The 23,051-nt window shown below is 38.4% G+C and overlaps 1 pseudogene; it reads left to right on the plus strand.

Annotated features, from left to right (window-relative positions):
• Cyp2c66l (cytochrome P450, family 2, subfamily c, polypeptide 66 like) overlaps positions 1-22,542 on the plus strand; it is a 49,135-nt pseudogene extending 26,593 nt beyond the window's left edge.
• The last annotated feature ends 509 nt before the right edge of the window (positions 22,543-23,051 follow it).

Consider the following 23,051-nt stretch of genomic DNA (forward strand, 5'->3'; position numbering starts at 1 on the left):
TGGGCATCTCTTTCTTTTTTTTTTTTTTTTTTTATTAACTTGAGTATTTCTTATATACATTTCAAGTGTTATTCCCTTTCCCGGTTTCCGGGCAAAATCCCCCTCCCCCCTCCCCTTCCTTATGGGTGTTCCCCTCCCAACCCTCCCCCCATTGCCGCCCTCCCCCCATAGTCTACTTCACTGGGGGTTCAGTCTTAGCAGGACCCAGGGCTTCCCCTTCCACTGGTGCTCTTACTAGGATATTCATTGCTACCTATGTGGTCAGAGTCCAGGGTCAGTCCATATATAGTCTTTAGGTAGTGGCTTAGTCCCTGGAAGCTCTGGTTGCTTGACATTGTTGTACTTTTGGGGTCTCGAGCCCCTTCAAGCTCTTCCAGTTCTTTCTCTGATTCCTTCAACGGGGGACCTATTCTCAGTTCAGTGGTTTGCTGCTGGCATTCGCCTCTGTATTTGCTGTATTCTGGCTGAGTCTCTCAGGAGCGATCTACATCCGGCTCCTGTCGGTCTGCACTTCTTTGCTTCATCCATCTTGTCTAATTGGGTGGCTGTATATGTATGGGCCACATGTGGGGCAGGCTCTGAATGGGTGTTCCTTCAGTCTCTGTTTTAATTTTTGCCTCTCCCTTCCCTGCCAAGGGTATTCTTTTTCCTCATTTAAAAAGGAGTGAAGCATTCACATTTTGATCATCCGTCTTGAGTTTCGTTTGTTCTAGGGATCTAGGGTAATTCAAGCATTTGGGCTAATAGCCACTTATCAATGAGTGCATACCATGTATGTCTTTCTGGCATCTCTTTCTTAAGGTTAGGGACATTTTCTTCTATCATTTTGTTCAAGATATTTACTGGCCCTTTAAGTTGGGAATCTTCACTGTCTTATATACCTATTATAATTAGGTTTGGTCTTCTCGTTGTTTCCTGGATTTTCTGGATGTTTTGGGTTAGGAGCTCTTTACATTTTGCATTTTCTTTGACTGTTGTGTCAATGTTTTCTATGAAAATTTTGCACCTGAGATTTACTCTTTTACCTTGCTGATGGAGGGTAGGAAGAGCCTTACCTCAGTTACTCTGTGGTTCCTGATCTGTGTGGTCTCCTAGTTGGTCATTCTTGTGCCATTTTTTGTAGCAAAATATTTGTCTAACATGTGAACTTAGGGGCAAAACACTCCTGAGAGACCAGCTCTCTGGGAGGCATTTGTGTCTGCAGAGTTGTGCCACAGTGTTAACTCTGGGGTGCAGATGGATACCAGAAGGCTCCCTACTAAAAGTCTTTTTTAGACATTTTTACAAGCAAAAATTTCTATGTAAAGCATAAATTCACTTATCAGGGTGGATAACATTATTTATATTTGAATTTACTTTTTCTGTCCAAGATATACTGTACTATAAGTTGCACATACATGCATTCTGTGTTTTAAACTTCTATCATTTTCTTTTGTAGATTTGCAATAATTTTCCTGCTATCATTGATTATTTACCAGGAAGACACAGAAAATTACTTAAAAAATTTGCCTTTGCAAAACATTACTTTTTGGCCAAAGTAATACAGCACAAAGAGTCACTGGATATTAACAATCCTCGGGACTTTATTGATTGTTTCCTGATCAAAATGGAGCAGGTAAAATGTTAATAAAACTCCAATTTAGTTATTTGACTGCTTGAGTATTTTTTGTTCCATGAATTGTCTGTGTTTACAGGGACATTTAAATGGTTCAGACTGGCAATTTTTGACAAGCACTTTATGTGCCTAATGTGTATATGAATTTTCAGTAAACATTCCAGACATTACAAAGTTCAGTAATTTGATTATATTGGCCGTATTTTGTAGACAAAAATAACCTTAAAGATTCATAGGATGCAATGTGTCCATAAAATGGATATATTTCCAAAATTCTCAGAAAAATGTCATGTCATATAATAGAGATGAATACTGTCTTTGTAGACAATATATCAAAACTTAGAAAAGCAGTTCAAGATAGGCAGACTAACTACAACATCTGCAGGTGGAATTTTAAGATACCAAATCTTATAATATTAGCTGTGTATGGGTGAAGGGCTTTCAGATGGAATCTAAGGTGTACGTTGTAGCATGAGAAGTAAATCATTAGTACTAAGGATGAAAGGTTTCTTAACTGTGTAACTTCAACTGAATTTACATGGATATGGAATTATAGATTAATTTTAAGGCACCTATATGAATAAATGCTTCTCTCATGGCTTCATTTTGTTGAAAAGCCACTTGTTTCCATTGAATTCTGTTGGAACTCACCATAAATGTCTTTGTTGGTCTTCGTTTTGTTAGCTCTCCATTCTGATCCACCGTCATATCCACTTATGCTAGCTATGTAATGGATTTTCTTTCTTATTCAAGCAGTATACTTACCTGATGAGTCAGTGACCTTCCAGTTTTCTTTACTACATTTACAATTGAGACCTTTATCGTCATGACTAGCTCCCATATCACAGGACATCTGCTTTTTATCCTTATGTATGTTATGAGTAAAACCTGTTTTTTACAAAAAGGAAATGGGGACCATTTCTTTTGTTTATCTATTTTTGGGAATGCAGTAGGCTTCATGTCGCACCTGACTAAAGAGTCTCATGAAAAATTTTCCACACAAGAAACTTGGTGTAAGATTGGAAGATAGGGCAGGGGGTGTACATATCTCCTGAACACAGGCCAGTTTCTTCGTTTGCTAAACTCTGTAAGGTCTGTCAGGTCAAACTTTCCATGTATAAATAATTTTATTCACTCTAATATGCACATTGACAAATTATTTGCTGGATAACACAGTCAAAACATTCCTAGGAAAAACACAACCCAAAGACGGAGTTTACTTGTAAGAACTTGATCTTCACAGCATCTGATCTCTTTGCTGCTGGGACAGAGACAACTAGTCCAACCCTGAGGTACTCTCTGCTGCTCCTGCCCAAGTATCCAGAAGTGACAGGTAAGGACATAGGTGGGAAGCAAGTGGTTTCAGAACAAAATTAGAAGATACCCCTGAGTTCTTCATTTTGCTTGTCTAAGAGAAGCCTCACAATTTAATCTTTTGCAGAACTGCAATCTGTTACATTTTCCAGTAGGACCGAAGTGAGATATCTTAGTCCATAACAGAGGGGGATGCTGTATAAAAGTGAAGACACAAGGCAGGAGAAAAAAATAAAGATTTCTAAAGTCCAGATTTAGTGCATAGATTTCATAGCAAGTGATTGTGTTCGTACAAATTGTTTTAAAAATACAAGTTAGTTTAAATAGGAAAAAGCTATACTGAATAGCAGATCCATTCTCGAAGGTATTTTTACTTATTCTTATAATTCTTTTCTTGTTATAGAAACTTTTTTTTTACAGAAAATAAATATCAGTTTTAGAATTTAATGAGAGAACATCTCCTTTTAGGCAGAATTTCTAAAAAATCTTCACATCTGTTATTTTAGAAATCTGCTTCCCTAAAATATTATTTAACAAAGAACAAATTATTGAGGAACTATAAATTTTTAAATTAAAATTTTTCTATGTATATGAATGTTTTGCCTACATTTATTTCTGTGTACCATGTGCATGCCTATTGCCCACAGAGGTTAGAAGAGGGAATCATAGATCTAGAACTGTAGGTTATACGTGGTTATGATCCAATGTATGAATGATGGGGAATGAATCTAGGTCTTTTCAGGAGCAACAAGTTCTCTTAACCTCTCAGCCATTTTTTCTTATCTTTATTAAGTAGTTAATCAATTAACAAACCCAAACACTGCTCCCCCTCCCAGCCCTTCCCTCACAGAGTCCCTCCTCTCTCCCATTCTCTTCTGAGAGGGTGAGGCCCTCTAGGTTTTCCCCAACCCTGACACATCAAGTATCTGGCAGATTAGGTTCATTCTCCCACTTAGGCCCAACAAGATAGCCCTATAATTTTCTCTTTTAAGAACATCTCTATAATTTTTATTAAAGAGTTACAAACAAGAGCAGTCAGATGCCTCAATGAGGAAATGTTCTTGCTGAAAATCTACATTCCTTGCTCCCAGGTATATAGTGGAAGAAGAGAATGGACTCCTTGATGTCATAGGTCTTCCTCCATACACACACTGCAGCACATGCAAAACTGCACATCCACATACCCACATTCATGTCCTCATGTGAATGCATGCACATGCATACACATACTACACACACACACACACACACACACACACACACACACACACACACCACACATACAAAGTCAGAGAGAGAGGGGGAGGGAGAGAGAGAGAGAGAGAGAGAGAGAGAGAGAGCGAGAGAGAGAGGGAGAGAGAGAGAGAGAGAGAGAATAAAAAAATGTAAGAAAGTAACCTGAACTATGTCACACATGTGAAAAAAACTTTGCAATTTTGCCACAAGTACACTCAAGTGATGATTACTTTTTTCTTTTCTTCCATATTTAATGGATTATTTTATTTGTTTACATTTCCAATGTTGGAAAATTTTTTCCAGCCTCATACCCTAAGGTAGTATCTGTCCTTATCACTGAGAATTGTTTCCTGTATGTACAAACATGCTTGGTCCTATTTATATAACCAGTATGCGAGTGTACGTCTTTTTATTGGGGAATTGAGCCCATTGCTATTGAGAGACATTCACTACTAATGATTGTTGCTTCCTGATATTTTTGTTGTTAGAGGAGGTTTTATTGTTTGTGTGGTTCTCTTCTTTTGTTTTTGTTTTTTTTGACAGAAGATTAATTTCTTGTTTTTTCTTGGGTGCAATTTCCCTCCCTGTGTTGGGATTTTTTTCTGTCATCCCTTGTAGGGCTGGATTGGTGGAAAGATATTGTTCAAATTTGGTTTTGTCATGGTTTCTTCTTCTATGGTAATTGAGTGTTTTGCTGGATATGGTAGCCTGGGCTGGCATTTTTGTTCTCTTTGGGTCTGTATGACATCTGTTCAAGACCTTCTGGCTTTTAGTGTATCTGTTGAAAAGTATGGTGTAATTCTGAGACATCTGCCTTTATATGTTACTTGGCCTTTTATCCTTACCAGATTTAATATTCTTTGTTTTGTGCAGTTGGTGTTTTGATTACTATGTGATCAGAGGAACTTCTTTTCTCATCCAATCTATTTGGGTTTCTGTAGATTTCTTGTATGTTTATGGGCATCTCTTTCTTTAGTTAGGGAAGTTATCTTCTATGATTTTCTTGAAGTTGTTTACACACCTTCTGTGTTGGGAATCTTCACTCTCTTCTATTCCTATTATTCTTCAGTTTGGTCTTTTCATCCTAAATTTCTTGGATGTTTTGGGCTAGGAGCTTTTTTGCCCTTTGCCTGGTACTGTTGTGTCAATATCTTCTTTGCTACCTTCTACACTTTAGATTCTCTTTAGATTCTATCTCTTGTATCCTGCTGGTGATGCTTGTATCTGTGATTTCTGTCCTCTTTCCTAGGTTTTCTGTCTCCAGGATTGTCTCCCTTTGTGATTTTTTTATTGTTGCTATTTCCATTTTTAGATCCTGCACAATTTTGTTCAATTCCTTCACTTATTTGATTGTGTTTTCCTGTATTTATTTATGGCATTTATGTGTTTCTTCTTTAAGGGGTTCTACCTGTTTACCTGTCTTCTCTTGTATTTATTTAAGGGAGCTATTTATTTCCTCCATTAGGTCCTCTATCATCTTCAGGAGATGGGATTTTAGATCAGAATCTTGCTTTTCAGGTGGGTTATGGAATCCAGGGCTTGCTGTGGTGGAAGAATTGGGTTTTGATGTTGCCACATAACATTGGTTTCTGTTTCTTATATTCTTGTGCTTGTCTTTCATCATTTGGTTATCTCAGATATTAAGTGGCCTTGCTGTCTCTGACTGAAGCCTGTTCTGCCTTTGAGCCTGGTTATACTGTGCTTTTTGGGGTCAGATTGTCTTTAGGTATGGAAGGGAATCTAGAGAGACTGATCTGTGTGCTTGACTGTGTCAGAAGTCCTGAGAGTCAAGCTGTCTCTGGATGTTGACAATGTGCAGAAGGGGACTATAGCCCAAGATCTGCTCCCAGTTGTACATGTCTCTAGCAGGGCAGGAGATCTTGCATCCTCTGAGCCTTGGAGGGGTTCTCAGTTATGTTAGGTATTGGGGTATGGCAAAGGACTCACCTGTGTGCCTGGGGGTGTCAGAAATCCTGGGAATCAAGCTTTCTCTAGGTTTGGGCAGGGTGGGGATCAAGTGGAGTACAGGATATGCTCCCCAGCACAGATTCAAATTGTAAGGTATTTGTATCTCTGGCAAGGTGGGAGGTTCTGCTTCCTCTGGGCCCTGGGAGGGGGGCCCCGCTAGACCAGGGATTGGGGAGTAGGGGACACACCTGTGAGCCTGGAGGTGTCAGAACTCTTGGGGGTCAAACTGTCTCTGGGTGTGTGTGGGTAGAACTGGAGCACAGGATCTACTTACAGGCACAGTTAGAGATCTGAAATAAGATGAGTCTGCAGCAGGGTGGGAGATCTTTGGTGATGATAATTTCAAAGCTGAATTAATACTTTTAAGTTCAGAGGAGTTGAGGTTGCTTACTAAAATTGACCAATGACGGAGCTCACTTGGGCCCACAGCTCTCTGTACCCAAACCTGGTGGGGGAGAGAGGTGGACACTCAGAAATGTGGACAATCCTCAGGGGAGCTCAGGGGAGACCACTACTTCTGCTCACATTCCTGGCCCCAAGAGGAACTCGCCTAGAACCCTCTGGACACTGGAACCTAGGAGCAGTCAGGGAGAGGATCTTTCCATTCCCTGCCTGTGCCGGGACCTGTAAACCAGTCTCCAGGAGCACTGACACACCTGAGAACAGAGGTTAGACTAACTCTTTTTCTCTGAGCAGCTGCCTGGAGGATTCAGGATACACAAATTTAGGAGCAGTCTCGGACAGGACACTTCCAGTGTCTACCTGGGCCCAGAGCTGACCCAGCTGCACAGCTCTCTGTACCCATATTTCACTAGGAGAAAGCAGGACTCCAGGAGTGCTGAAACATAGGTTTACAGGAATGTCAAGCCACTGTCAGAGACATCAAGACCAGCTAACACCAGAGACACCCTTATTGTGAGAGGCTAGCACAGGAACTTAAGCAACAGAAACCAAGACTACTTGACATCACCAGAACCCAATACTCCTAACCTAGAAAGTTCTGGATACCCAAACAAAACAGAAAAGCAAGATTTGGATTTAAAAATCACATCTAATGATAATGATAGAGGATTTTAAGAAGTACATAAGCAACTCCCTTAAAGACATCATGAGAATACAGATGAAAAAGTAGAAGATCTTAAAGAGGAAATACAAAAATCTCTTAAGGAATTACAAAAAACACAACCAAACAGGTAAAAAAATTGAACAAAACATTACATGATCTAAAAGTGGAAATAGAAGCAATAAAGAAATCACAAAGGGAGACAACCTAGAGATAGAAAACATAGGGAAGAGATCAGGAGACATAGATGGCAAGCATCATCAACAAATACAAGAGATAGAACAGAGAATATCAGGGGAATAAGTTACCATAGAAAACACTGACACAAACATCAAAGAAAATGTAAAATGTAAAAATCTCCTATCCCAAAATATTCAGAACACAATGAGAAGACCAAACCTCATTATAATAGGTATAGAAGATAGTGAAGTTCCTCAACTTAAAGGCCCAGTAAATATCTTCAACAAAATGATAGAAGAAAACTTCCCTAACCTAAAAAAGAGATACCAATAAACAGAAAAGAAGCCTACAGAACTCCAAATAGGTGGGACCAGAAAAGAAATTCTTTTTGTGGAATACTTTGAAAAGTATTGGTATGAGATCTTCTATGAAAGTCTGATAGAATTCTGCACTAATCCCATCTGGTCCTGGGCTCTTTTTGGTTGGGAGACTTAATAACTGCTTCTATTTCTTTAGTAGTGATGGGGTTGTTTAGATGGTTTATCTGATCCTGATTTAACTTTAGCACATGGTATTTGTCCATCAAATTGTAAAATTTGTCTAGATTTTCCAGTTTTGTTGGATATAGGCTTTTGTAGTAGGATCTGATTTTTTTTAAATTTCATCAGATTCTGTCATTATGTCTTTCTTTTCATTTCTGATATCTGACACAAAGTCATAAGAAGTAATGGGCTACAGGAATTTGGAGTACTCATGGGGAGATTGAAATGTAAAGGAGGCTGCTGGGCATCACACCTAAAAACTCACTGATCATTTCAGAACAACTGATGGATAATAAAAATGTGAGAAGAGAACAAGGAAGTAAGCAGAAATAAGTGGTTGATAATATAAAACATATAATTGGACATGTTTCAGTTGAACTTTGAAACATCTACTTGAGTATTTCAAAATAATTCCAATAAAATGAAAAAAATCTAAACTGATAAAGAGAAATAGAGTTAAGTCCAAGGTATCATCAACAATGAAAATAGTCATTGTTTTCTTAACAGGCACAGATTCTCCTCTCCTCCCTCTTCTCTTCCCAGTCCCATTTTTGTAAGTGCCTCCCCAATTGGTCCCTCCCCTTCTCCTCAGAAAAGAGGAGTCCCCTGGGGTCCCACTCCACTCTGGGGAATCTAGTCCCAGCAAGACTAGGCATACCCTTTTCCACTGAGGCACAACCAAGCAGTCCAGGTAGGGAGAAGGGGTTCCAGTGACAAGGACCAATACCAAAACACCCCTCCATTTCACTTGTTAAGGGCCCTATATGAAGACCAACTTGTAAATTTGCTAAAAATGCACGGGGGTGCTCTAGGTTCAGCTCCTGCATGCTTTCTGGTGGTGGTAGGGCACAGATTTTATGTAGTAACAAAGATTTAACCAATGAATAGAACACAGTTGCCCTATGAGAATTAGACTCAGGGAAATTTGTTTATATTTAACACATCTACAAAATATGAAACCCCAATTCCCACATGAAGAATTAAATTTCTCCAATGATAGATAAGAATGAAATAGTCATTACATATAAACATAAATTTCAGGAGAAATTGTTAGAATGCGGCCATACTCAGCAAGTTACACAGTCTTACATACCTTTGGAAATTTCGTAAAAACAGTCACACAATGCCATTAAAATGATTTTTAAATGTATTATATTGTTTTGGTATAAACATAGTTGTTTAATAGTTTTCTTCTATAAAAGCTATTTTTCTTGAATTAATGTTCTTTTCGTTATTTGAAATCAATATCAAATTTAAGTATGCTAATTTATATATAAGGGTTATATAGTGTGATACCTAATATATTGAATGTTAGTATTTATATCATAGCAACTGTCACTTCATTAGCATATATCATGTTTTCAAAACATTGCCAGGCACGCTCATCTAGCATCCTGCAAGCAACCCTGAGTTGTGACCAGTGTGCCACTTCTTTCCATTTCTGTCATTTTTCACTGTCTTGAAACAGCCAAAGTCCAGGAAGAGATTGACCATGTGATTGGCAGACACAGGAGCCCTTGCATGCAGGACAGGCATCACATGCCCTACACTGATGCTGTATTGCATGAGATACAGTGATACATTGACCTCCTTCCCACCAGCCTTCCCCATGCACTGACCTGTGACATGAAATTCAGAGATTATTTCATTCCCAAGGTAAGCTTCCTTCTTCTACACTGTGCCTTAATGGTCTTGATCTCAAATGAGTGAGTGACATTAGATCATTGGTCCAAGATATTGGATCTTGCAATTTCAGATTATCAATGTTAAAGAGAAAGAATATATATATATATATATACATATATATATATATGTATATATATATATATAGGTATACACACACACACACACACACACACATATATATATATATATATATATATATATATATATATATATATATACCTTCAAGGAGTTTAGGTGATTAAGCCAACCAAAGTACAGATAGCATATTCAAAATCAGACTGTCCTAGAATTCTTAAGAATTTACTCAGTGGTTGATTGCAGTTTTCTGTCCCCATAATAACAAACACTTTAAGTACGGAACCTGGATAAACTTTATGCTATTTCCAGTAAGAGCTGGAGTGTAAATTTTTAGATCAAGTCTTAGTTTTTGGCTCTGTAGGACTTCCAAATTTATCTTGGCTATTCACATTTCAAATAAAATTTAAAGTTCAGATTATAGGTCTCTGTGAAGATTCTTCTATGATTTTATCAGAATGCCAAGAAGAATATAGGTACATTTAGCATAATTCATATATTGACCTATTAAATATTCCAGTTCATATAATTATGTCCTCTGTTTCAGGGTTGGCTTGCATGTCATTGTCCTTTAATAGTTTGCTACCAGTTAAAGATTTGGCAGAAAAAATGGACAAATGAGATACTACACGGTTCTCATGTTGTAAGGTGGGCGGGAGCATGTTAACTATGCTGTTAGTGGATATGCCTACATCTTGTCTTAAGGTGATATTTAGATCTCCCCATTACAGGAGTTCTGCTCTTTTGTACTTAATAAAACCTATGGTATAGCTCATTGGCATCTTATGAATATCCCATTTATGTGAGTCATCTGATCAGTTTTGCAGTTTCAATGTTTATACTCAAGTAAACTGATGTCTCTGATTGAAGTTCCTAGAAAATCACGAAGTTTCTAAGTCTGTCATCTCTTTAGTTTTTTCCCCAGTTGTCTTGACTATGAAAAGACCTCACCTATGTTTTAAAATTAAGGCAAATAAACTGTGTGTCAGGGAAAACTCTGAATAATTTGGTTTTGTCCATGTTATTCCACAAGACATTTTTACTTTCATCAAATACTACTTATGCAACACTGCTATGAGTAGATACTTCCAATTTTCACATAAAACCTTACATTTGAAACCACATTTCAAGCATGCATGATTCAGTAATAACACTGGCATAGGAAAGAAGTGGATGGTGATGCATAACAGTGTTCTGTTGATAACAAAACATACCATTACTTATTTGGAGGACACTGTATCAAGATTACTGCCACTGGACTACTGCCAACCCATTCCTGTGTATTACATGATTTGTCTGTCTAGATATACTCTTGTATATGTACCCTTGTTTGGGTATGATTTGCTCATAAGCTTTTACTATGCCATGATCATTGTTTTGTAACCTTTTTATATCTTGACTTGTCTATTCTTTTTGTTTCCAGGGCACCACTGTCATAGCATCATTGACTTCTGTGTTGTATGATGATAAAGAATTCCCCAACCCAGAGAAGTTTGATCTTAGTCACTTTCTGGATGAGAATGGCAAGTTTAAGAAAAGTGACTACTTTTTCCCTTTCTCAACAGGTATTCAAAATTATTTCCTGGGCTTTTTGAATCTTACAATATTTCCACCTATTCTTTTGCAATGCTCCTTGAGCCTGACCTGCAGGACTTATGTTGTAGATGTTTCTGCTGGAGCTGGACACCCAATACTCAATTATTCCTTGAACTTTTATCAGTTATGGTTTTATATAAGGGTCTTTCTTTGTTGCAAAGGCAAACTTCTTTGATGAATGTGAGAAAGACACTTATCTGCAAATATAGATAAGTAGAAGCAGGACCTCACTATCTCAGAGAAGTTGAATACATTTCCAGTACCTCTTGGAGGGACTTTAAAAACAATTGGACAGAGACACACTTGGGAAGCCAGAAGAGACTACTCTCTGGCCACATTCCAGACTCTAGAGGAAAATGTCTAACACTATCTATGCCCCCCCAGTGCACAGGGTCCTGAGAGAAGGTGGGGGAGGCCCTTCTGGTTGCTGCCCTCACTGAGAGCTGAAACCCAGCTCCGAGGAGCGACTTCATGCCAGAGACAAGAGGAAAGACCAACTTTTCTGCTCCAAGTGACCAGCCTGGTGGACTCAGGACACAAAAATTCCTCTGGGACCGGACACTTCTGGTTTCTAACTGGGGCCTGAACCTTGCTGATCCCGGCCCACAGCTCCCTGCTCCCAAACCCTGTGGGAGAGAGAGAGAGAGCTCATCGCCCAGACAGATGGGCACTCCTGAGATTGCAGGGCAGGAGAGACCACCAGTACTGCCCACCCTTGCCCACATCCCTGGCCCAAAAGGAAACTGTATAGGGCCTCTGGGAACAGGAAGAAGGGGGGCACTCAAGCTGCAGGAACTCTGTGGTCCAGGCTGTGGTCCAGAATGCTCCCGTGTCTGAATGGACCCAGTCAAACAGCTCCCTGCACCCAAATCACATGGGAGGGAGCTAGACCTTCAGAGGGGCAGACACACCTGGGAAGCCATAAGAGACTACTTTCTGCCCACATTCCCAACTTTAGAGGAAAACACATAGCATCATCTGTGCCCTCTGTGCACAGGGACACAAGAGAAGGTGGGACAGGCCCTTCTGGATGATGCCCTCACTGAGAGCTGAAACCCAGCTACTAGGAGCGGCTTCAGGTCTGAGACTATAGGTACGACTAACATTTCTGCTCCAAGTGACCTGCAAAGTGGCCTCAGGACACATGCCCACAGGAACACTTGAAGACCAGGAGACAGGAATGACTACATGCCGGAAAGCAGAACACCCTGTTTGTATAACTGGCTGAAAGAAAACAGGAAAACAGGTCTACAGCACTCCTGACAAACAGGCCTATAGGATGGTCTAATCACTGTCAGAAATAGCAGAACAAGGTAACACCAGAGACAACATGATGGCAAAAGACAAGCTCAGGAACCCAAGCAACAGAAAGCAAGACTATATGGCATCATGGGAGACCAATTCTCCCACCAAAGCAAACACTGAATATCCAAACACACCAGAAAAGCAAGATCTGGATTGAAAATCACATTTGGTCATGATGATGGAGGACTTCAAGAAAGACATGAAGAATTCCCTTAGAGAAATGCAGGAAAACACAAATAAACAAGCAGAAACCTATAGAGAGGAAACACAAAAATCCATGAAAGAATTATGGGAAAACACAATCAAACAGGTGAAGGAATTAAAAATGTATATAGAAGCAATAAAGGAAGCACAAAGGGAGACGACCCTGGAAATAGAACACCAAAGGAAGAGACAAGGAGCGGCAGATACAAACATCACCACCAGAATGCAAGAGATAGAAGAGGGTATCTCAGGAGCAGAAGATTTTATAGAAATCATCAACACAAAAGCCGAAGATATGTAAAAGAGAAAAAGCTACTGGCCCAAAACATAAAGGAAATCTAGGACACAATGAGAAGATCAAACCTAAGGATAATAGGTATAGAAGAGATTGAAGATTCCCAAATCAAAGGACCTGGAAATATCTTCAACAAAATCATAGAAGAAAACTTCCCTAACCTAAAGAAAGAGATGTCCATGAACATACAGGAAGCCTACAAAACTCCAAATAGATTGGACCAGAAAATAAACTCCTCCTGTCACATAATAGCTAAAACGCCAAATGCACAAAACAAAGAAAAAATATTAAAAGCAGTAAGGGAAAAAGGTCAAGTAACATATAGAGGCAGACCTATCAGAATTACACCAGACTTCTCACCAGAGACTATGAAAGTCATAAGATCCTGGACAGATGTCATACAGACATAAGAGAACAAAATGCCAGCCAAGGTTACTGTATGTAGCAAAACTCTCAATTAACATAGATGGAGAAACCAAGATATTCCATGACAAAACCAAATGTACACAATATCTTTCTACAAATCTAGCCCTACAAAGGATAATAAATGGTTAACCCCAACACAAGAAGGTAAGCCACACCCTAGAAAATAGCAAGAAATTAATCATTTTGCAACAAAACAAAGAAAAGCACACAAACATAATCTCACATTCAAACATGAATATAACAGGAAGCAACAATCACTATTTCTTAATATGTCTCAACATCAATCGAGTCAATTCCCCAATAAGAAGACACAGATTAACAAACTGAATATGAAATGAGGACCCAACATTTTGCTGCCTACAGGAAACACACCTCAGAGAAAAAGACAGACACTACCTCAGAGTAAAAGGCTGGAAAACAACCTTCCACGCAAATGGCCTGAAGAAGCAAGCTGGAGTAGCCATCTTAATATCGAATAAAATTGATTTTTAACCAAAAGTCATCAAAAAAGATAAGGAAGGACACTTCATATTCATCAAAGGTAAAATCCACCAAGATGAACTCTCAATCCTAAATATCTATTTTGCAAGTACAACGTCACCTACATACATAAAAGAAACCTTACTAAGCTGAAACACACATTGCACCTCACACAATAATAGTAGGAGATTTCAACATCCCACTCTCATCAATGGACAGGAAAGGAAAACAGAAATTAAAAGAGACATAGACAGACTAAGAGAAGTCATGAACCAAATGGACTTAACAGATATTTATAGAGTATTCTATCCTAAAACAAAAGAATATACCTTCTTCTCACCACCTCATGGTACATTCTCCAAAACTGACCATGTAATTGGTCAAAAACAAGCCTCAACAGATACAGAAAGATAGAAATAATACCATGCGTCCTATCAGACCAGCACGGGCTAAAGCTGGTCTTCAATAGCAATAAGGGAAGAACACGCACATATACATGGAAGTTGAACAATGCTCTACTCAATGATGACCTGGTCAAGGAAGAAATAAAAAAAAAGAAATTAAAGACTTCTTAGAACTTAATGAAAATGAAGGTACAACATACCCAAACTTATGGGACGCAGTGTAAGCTGTGCTAAGAGGATAACTCATAGCTCTGAGTGCCTGCAGAAAGAAACAGGAGAGAGCATATATCTGCATTTTGACAGCACACCTAAAAGCTCTAGAACAAAAAGAAGCAAATACACCCAGGAGGAGCAGAAGGCAGGAAATAATCAAACTCAGAGCTGAAATCAACCAAGTAGAAACAAAAAGGACCATAGAAAGAATCAACAGAACCAAAAGTTGGTCCTTTGAGAAAATCAACAAGATAGATAAACACTTAGTCAGACTAAAGAGAGGACACAGAGTGTGAACACATTAACAAAATCAGAAATGAAAAGGGAGATATAGCTACAGAATCAGAGGAAATTCAAAAAGTCATCAGATCCTACTACAAAAGCCTATATTCAACAAAACCTGAAAATCTGCAGGAAATGGACAATTTCCTAGTCAGATACCAGGTACTGAAGTTAAATCAGGAACAGATAAACCATTTAAACAACCCCATAACTCCTAACGAAATAGAAGCAGTCATTAAAGGTCTCCCAACCAAAAAGAGCCTAGGTCCAGACACGTTCACTGCAGAATTCTATCAGACCTTCATAGAAGACCTCGTACCAATACTATCCAAACTATTCCACAAAATTGAAACAGATGGAGTGCTACCGAACCCCTTCTATGAAGCCACAATTACTCTTATACCTAAACCACACAAAGACCCAACAAAGGAAGAGAACTTCAGACCAATTTCCCTTATGAATATTGACGCAAAAATACTCAATAAAAATCTGGCCAACTGAATCCAAGAGCACATCAAAACAATCATCCACCATGATCAAGTAAGCTTCATCCCAGGCATGCAGGGATGGTTTAATGTATGGAACACCATCAAAGTAATCCACTATATAAAGAAACTGAAAGAACAAAACCACATGATCATTTCATTAGATGCTGAGAAAGCATTTGACAAAATTCAACACCCCTTCATGATAAAAGTCCTGGAAAGAATAGGAATTCAAGGCCCATACCTAAACATAGTAAAAGCCATATACAGCAAACAAGTCGGTAACATTAAACTAAATGGAGAGAAACTTGAAGCATTTCCACTAAAATCAGGGACTAGACAAGGGTGCTCACTCTCTCTACTTATTCAATATAGTTCTCGATGTCCTAGCCAGAGCAATCAGACAATAAAAGAAGATCAAGGGAATACAGATTGGAAAGGAAGAGGTCAAAACATCACTATTTACATATGATATGGTAGAATACTTACGTGATCCTAAAAGTTTCACCAGAGAACTACTTAACCTGATAAAAACCTTCAGCAAAGTGCCTGGGAATAAAATTAACTCAAATAAATTAGTAGCCTTTCTCTACACAAAAGAGAAACAAGCCGAGAAAGAAATTAGGGAAATGACATGCTTCATAACAGTCCCAAATAATTTAAAATACCTTGGTGTGACTTTAGCCAAGCAAGTGAAAGATCTGTATGAGAAGAATGTCAGGACTCTGAAGAAAGAAGGTGAAGAAGATCTCAGAAGGTGGAAATTCTCCCATACTCATGGATTGGCAGGATTAATATAGTAAACATGGCCATTTTACCAAAAGTGATCTACAGATTCAATGCAATCCCCATCAAAATTTCAACCCAGTCTTCATAGTGTTAGACAAAACAAATTGCACTTTCATATGGAATAACAAAAAACCCAGTATAGAGAAAACTATTCTCAACAGTAAAAGGACTTCTGTGTAAATCACTATCCCTTATCTCAAGCAGTATTACAGAGCAATAGTGATAAAAACTGCATAGTATTGGTATAGAGACAGACAGATAGACCAGTGGAATAGAATTGCAGATCCAGAAATCAACCCACACACCTATGATCAGTTGATTTTTGACAATGGAGCCAAAATTGTCCAATGGAAAAAAGAGCATTTTCAGCAAATGGTGCTTATTCAACTGGAGGTCAGCATGTAAAAGAATGCAGATCATTCCATGCTCATCACTCTGTACAAAGCTTAAGTCCAAGTGGATCAAGGACCTCCACATCAAACCAGATCCACTCAAACTAATAGAAGAAAAAGTGGGGAAGAATCTTGAACACATGGGGCACTGGACAAAACTTTTGGAATGGCTTATGCTCTAAGATCAAGAATCAACGAATGGGATCTCATAAAACTTCAAAGCTTCTGTAAGTCAAAGGACATTGTTGTTATGACAAAACTGCAACCAACAAATTGGGAAAAGATCTTTACTAATTCTACACCTGATAGAGGGCTTATATCCAAAGTATACAAAGAACTCATGAAGTTAGACTGCAGGGAGACAAATAATCCTGTTAAAAATGGGGTTCAGAGCTAAACAAAGAATTCACAGCTGAGGAACGCCGAAAAGCTTAGAAACACCTAAAGAAATGTTCAACATCTTTAGTCATAAGGGAAATGCAAATCAAAACAACCTGAGATTCCACCTCACACCAGTCAGAATGGCTAAAATAAAAAACTCAGGTGACAGCAGATGTTGGTGAGTATGTGGAGAAAGAGGAACACTCCTCCATTGTTGCTGGGATTGCAGGCTGGTACAACTATTCTGGAAATCAGTCTGGAGCTTCCTCCGATCACTTGATATTGAACTACCTGAGGACCCATCTATACTCCTCTTGGGCATATACCCAAAAGATGCCCCAGTGCATAACAAAGACATATGCATCACTATGTTAACAGCAGCCTCATTTATACTAGCCAGAAGCTGGTAAGAGCCCACATGTCCTTCAACAGAGGAATGGATACAGAAAATGTGTTACATCTACACAATGGAATATACTACTTAGCTATCAAAAATAATGACTTTATGAATTTCATAGGCAAAATGATGGAACTGGAAAGTATCATCCTGAGTGAGGTAACCCAATCACAGAAAAACACACATGGTATGCACTCATTGATAGGTGGATATTAGCCCAAATGCTCAAATTACCCTAAATGCACAGAACACATGAAACTCAAGAAGGATCAGCAAAATGTGGATGCTTCACTCCTTATTTAAAAGGGGAACAAGAATATCCTTGGGAGGGGATATGGAGGTAAAGTTTTGAACAGAGACTGAAGGAACACCCATTTAGAGCCTGCCCCACATGTGGCCCATACATATACAGCCACCAAACTCGATTCAATGGATGAATGAAAGAAGTGCAAGCTTACAGGGACCAGATGTAGATCTGTCTTGATAGACAGCCAAAATATGGCAAATACATATGTGAATGCCAGCAGCAAAGCACTGAACTGAGAACTCAACCCTTGTTGAAGGATTCAGAGAAAGGACTGAAACAGTTTGAGGGGCCTCGAGACCCCATATGAACAACAATGCCAACCAACCAGAGCTTCCAGGGACTAAGCCACTACCCAAAGACTACACATGGGCTGACCCTGAACTCCAACTGCCTATGTAGCCATGAATAGCCTAGTAAGGGCACCAGTGGAAAGGGAAGCCCTTGGTCCTGCCTTGTCTGAACCCACAGTGAATGGGATTTTTGGGAGGAGGGTTGCAATATGGGGAGGATGGGATTGGAACACCCATATAGAAGGGAAGGGAAGGGTTTAGGGGTATGTTTACCTGGAAACAAGGAAAGGGAATAACATTTGTAATGTAAATATGAAATACCCAATTTAATAACAATGGAGAAGAAAATTTTTAAAAAGACCAATTATTCAGTGCTGGGGGGCCAGCTGCAGCATTAGTCTTCTTTATTGTTGGTTCTTCTTGAGGCAGCAGAGGGGGAAGAGCGTTGGCAGAGGGTAAGACTTTCTCTTAAGAGATATGGGTTTAAAACTCTTCTTAGGAGATATTTAGGGTTGCTGTATAATAATATGTTTTCTTAGCTAAGTCTAAGTTACTATGTTACTGTAGCTGATTTACTTATTTATATCTAAGTCACTATGCTCTGCTATTGTAACTGACAAGCCTTTTGTTTTCCTCTGAGGCCAGAAACTTCAGTCTCTGGCATTTAGCACCTCATTCTAGGACATCAGGAGATAAAGTAGAGGATAAATTTTCAGAGCCTTTTCCCTTTTGTCCCTATGCTTCTTGCTTTTCATGCTAGGCGTAAGTTTGGAGCAATAAAGTTCTATTGAACCAAGAGAAGTGACTAGCACTTGCAGAAGGAAAAACTTTTACATAGGCAAATATGCATAAATGTATATACTTTCATATATGTAGTATTTATACATTTAGACTCAAAATAGTAGGACTCAGCCTACATGCATTCTCACAGTTACATTCTTACACATACACATGCATACATTCTCACAATTACATACTTACTCAGACATCCATACTTGCATATGCATATGGAGCAAAAGACCAAGCCCCAGTACAGAAAGAACTCATTCATTCTGTATGAAAGATGAGCTTTAATCTTTATTGCATAGGGAAAGAAATAGCTTCTACCCTTTTAATGCTAAATTACTTAAACCCAAGTTTGTAAGAGAAAAGACATATTCCTTTTAATAAGACTAAGCCTGCATTGCTATTGAGAAATGACCTGTTTTGTTCCATGGTAAGGAAAAACCTGCCTGCTCCTTCTGCTCTCCCCAGCTTCTTCATTTGCCTTTTTCCATTTGCATTCTGCACATTTCTCTCATATGTTACCTGTAGTCTCTAAGTTATTCCACTCTGCATTTCTTCTCAGCCCAGATCTTTTTAGCTCAGTTCTCCTAGCTCAATTCAGTTCAGTTCTACTTCACTCAGTCCTGACTCAGTCCCCTCCAGCTCAGTCCTTGACTCTTGAGCTCAGTCTTCAGCATTTAAATATCTTACAGAAAACATGATCACATGTTATAAAGTTCATTACAAGTTAATATGAAAATTCAAATCATAAATTGAAATAGAAGTTAAAACAGAGAATATTTACATGCATATCTATCAGCAGTAATTATGTTGCCAACCATCCATCACCTGTCACAGCTCCACGGTTCACTGAAGATTCAAAATCATAACTAAGTTATTAGTGAAGCTTTGTATAGATAAACCCAGTCAATATTTTATCCGCTGTCCTAGCACTTATAATAAATCATTAGTTCCCTTTTTTATGATTGTTGGTTAATTGTTTTACAACCTCTTAGAATGTGTTCTGAGTAGGAGAAAGTCTGGTTACTAGGAACAATTAACTGTTGCCACTTGGGAGACTGGCAGAGTTCTTACTGCAGTTTTGACTATCAGAAAAAGACTTAATAGCAGTCCCACTATAAAAGAGCTTAACAATCACTGATATAATTTAGGAATTCTTATAGGATTATCATTAAGACTTAAGAAGTGATCTATTTGTCTATATGGCAGCACTACGAGACAGTACATTTTCATTGATCACAGAGATCTGCTCCAAAGGGGTGTGCTATTACTTAATGATTGTTGTATATGTTTAATAATAACAACAGGAAAAGCATTTTAATAGTAGACATCTTTCCTAAAATGAGTCTCTTACAGCCTTGCTTCATAAGGGCAAACCAGTCACAGATTATATAATAATCCAAGGCTGGCCAGCCCAGGATGATCACCTGCTAGTTATTAGCTTGTCCGTTATGGCTCCTGACAAGACAGCCACTGTTTACCAATAAGATATGTGTTGTCACTATTGAACCCATAGAGATATTTTGACATGCTTGGTATTATTGTAGATCATCAATATCATAGATAGGTAGGAATATTGGTTGCCTCCTTTCCTTATGAAATTGTGTCTCCTAGAAGTGACAGGAAAATTCGACCCATTATATCTCAGTAATACTGCTGCCTAACAATATCTGAGCATGTACAGCACCAATAGGTATGCTAGCATGAAAAAGGGAAATCTCTTGGGGCTCCATTCCTAAACAAAGTACCACAGACAGCTAAAGAATGCCAAGAGTGGGGAAAAACTTTGTCCCCATTGATGAGCCTCCTAATTGTTTTTAAATTACTAACTTGTTAGCTTTTAAATCATATACAAACAAGTAACATTAATGGAGTCAGCATGGTATGTTTTTATATCTATGTATATATGTTACGTATACGTTTAATTATATATATGTATATGTATATACATATTTTAACATTTACATGTAACAATAACACAGTAAAAGATCATGGACTTGAGAGGGAGTAAGCAGGGCATGGAGAAGTTTACAGAAAGTAAAGGGAAGGAGTCAATGATGTAATTATATTTGGATTTCAAAAAAAAATCTGGGTAACACAGACTAACTTGTATGCATCCCTTGAAACTTACATGTATTTTCTTCTGGGTTAGTAGATTAGATTTTATCTGATCATTATTCTCAATACCCATGCACTTTCTCTGAGGCAAGACATATCTTCAGACCCACATTAGTGGGCCTTTAGAATGTTGACCTATTTTTTCCAAACTCATCAACTATATCATAGTGTGGTTGGATTGTGTGTCTAGATATAAAACTATTTTCCTAGACAGTAGGACACCTTGCACTTGTGAGGAAGGCTGCCAGTATCATGATAGCCCACACCTTGGTACCAGTATTCTGTACAAGTTATTTTTCTTGTTCTTGTGTACAAATGCCAGTTAAGCAGTATAAGGACTTATTTTGGCTTAAGATTTGAGGGAGGATAGTCTAAAGTGGAAGAAGAGACATGACACAGAAGCCCCAGTTTGTTCAAAGAAATGATGGTTTCCTAGCCCTTGCTACTTGGTAGGAGGCTTGGGGAACTGGAAATATGTGGCACTGGGGTGGCTGGAAACATACACTTCACATTGTGGCTGAACATGAAACAGATGGCCTGGTGGAAGCTAGAGAGACTATAAACATTCAAGATACATCTTCAGTGACTGAGTTTCAATCCTAGGTTTCTACCTACTAAAGTTTCCACATTATAAAACAGCATTGACAATTATGGACTATATATTTAATCGAATATATGAGTCAATGGATGACATATTGTATTCAGTACACATTACACATTCTTTTCTAAGCAACTGTCTCTGGTGACAACTACCTGTCCAGTTATAGCTGTGAACTGTCCATCTGTAGTGACTCAGTTTGTAATGATATCAGGTATTCTAGTCTCCAGAGAAGTTTAAGTTTTATAATTTAGGATTATTCTCAAGATGGCTGCTGGCAATAGTACTCTGAGTATTTGCTAAGAGATATGTGAAGGTTTCCTGTAAAGTTCCTTGGTTAGGAAGGTTTTGGTTATCTGCTTATTTAAACCATTTTTTATTTGGGTGGAGCCTTCTGTCTATGTTGCCCCACTTTCTCTTCTCCCCTTTTTCCCTTTGATGATAGTCTTTTAAATTATCCTGGTATTTGTTTCCAAAACAGTGGTAAGCTGATTCTTGAATACTTCATATTCTCTGGAGCACACCAGCTCTCCTTTTGTCCTCCATTAAATTCCAGGGTTTACCAGGGCTACTCACTTCCAGGAGCAGTTAAATAAGTGTTGCTTTGTTGTCATTGTGTTGATGGGACGTACAGTGTTCAGAGTAGCTATTTCACCCACTCAAGCTTTTTATACAGTTACTTTAATACTGTGTTTCCTTGTATTAGACATGGAGAAAAATATGTCTATCATTTTTATATTTGTCCATCCAAATGACCATCCATCCATCCATCCATCCATCCATCCATCCATCCATCCATATCAAAGAGAGACATAGATTGTCTATTATTATAGTTGTGAGCACAGTTCTTATCCCAGTCAAGTACAAGGAGTTAATTACATTCTGTATTTTTTTATTTGCAGGAAAACGAATTTGTGTGGGAGAGGGTCTGGCTCAAACAGAATTATTTTTATTCCTGACCACCATTTTACAGAATTTTAACCTGAAATCTCCAGTTGATCTGAAAGAACTTGATACCAACCCAGTTGCCAATGGATTTGTTTCTGTGCCACCCAAGTTCCAGATATGCTTCATTCCCATATAATGGATTTCTCCCTAAAGCCCTTTCCTTGAGGGTATAGGTAATCTCTTCTGTCATACATATCTCTCTACACTAACACCTGAGTTCTGGGAATCTATCATTTATCTATCTATCTATCTATCTATCTATCTATCTATCTATCTATCATCTATCTATCTATCATCTATCTATTTATCATTTATCTATAGCAAAAACTGACACATTGTCCTTTTTTGGTCATAAGGAAAGTGGTAATAAATTAAAAGAATGTCTCAAGATAGTTTTGTTCCTTCATTATAGTACAAAGAAAGAAAGAGTGAGTGGTAGAAAGGCTCTTTAGCAAAGTCTCACTAATAGTAACTGCAGTGTTAGATCAAAATAAGAAGGATGCTATAAAAGAACACACAGAAAGGGCCCAACATAGGGAGGATGGCACATTAACTGTCATGATTGCTCTCTCCTGTTTCTTTCTGCAGACCCTCACAGCTATGATTTTTCCTCTTAGCATAGGTTTCATTGTGTCCCATAAGTTTGGGTATGTTGTACCTTCATTTTCATTAAATT

Source organism: Rattus norvegicus, chromosome 1 (genome assembly GCF_036323735.1).
Source record: "Rattus norvegicus strain BN/NHsdMcwi chromosome 1, GRCr8, whole genome shotgun sequence".
In the NCBI taxonomy this organism is placed as follows: domain Eukaryota; kingdom Metazoa; phylum Chordata; class Mammalia; order Rodentia; family Muridae; genus Rattus; species Rattus norvegicus.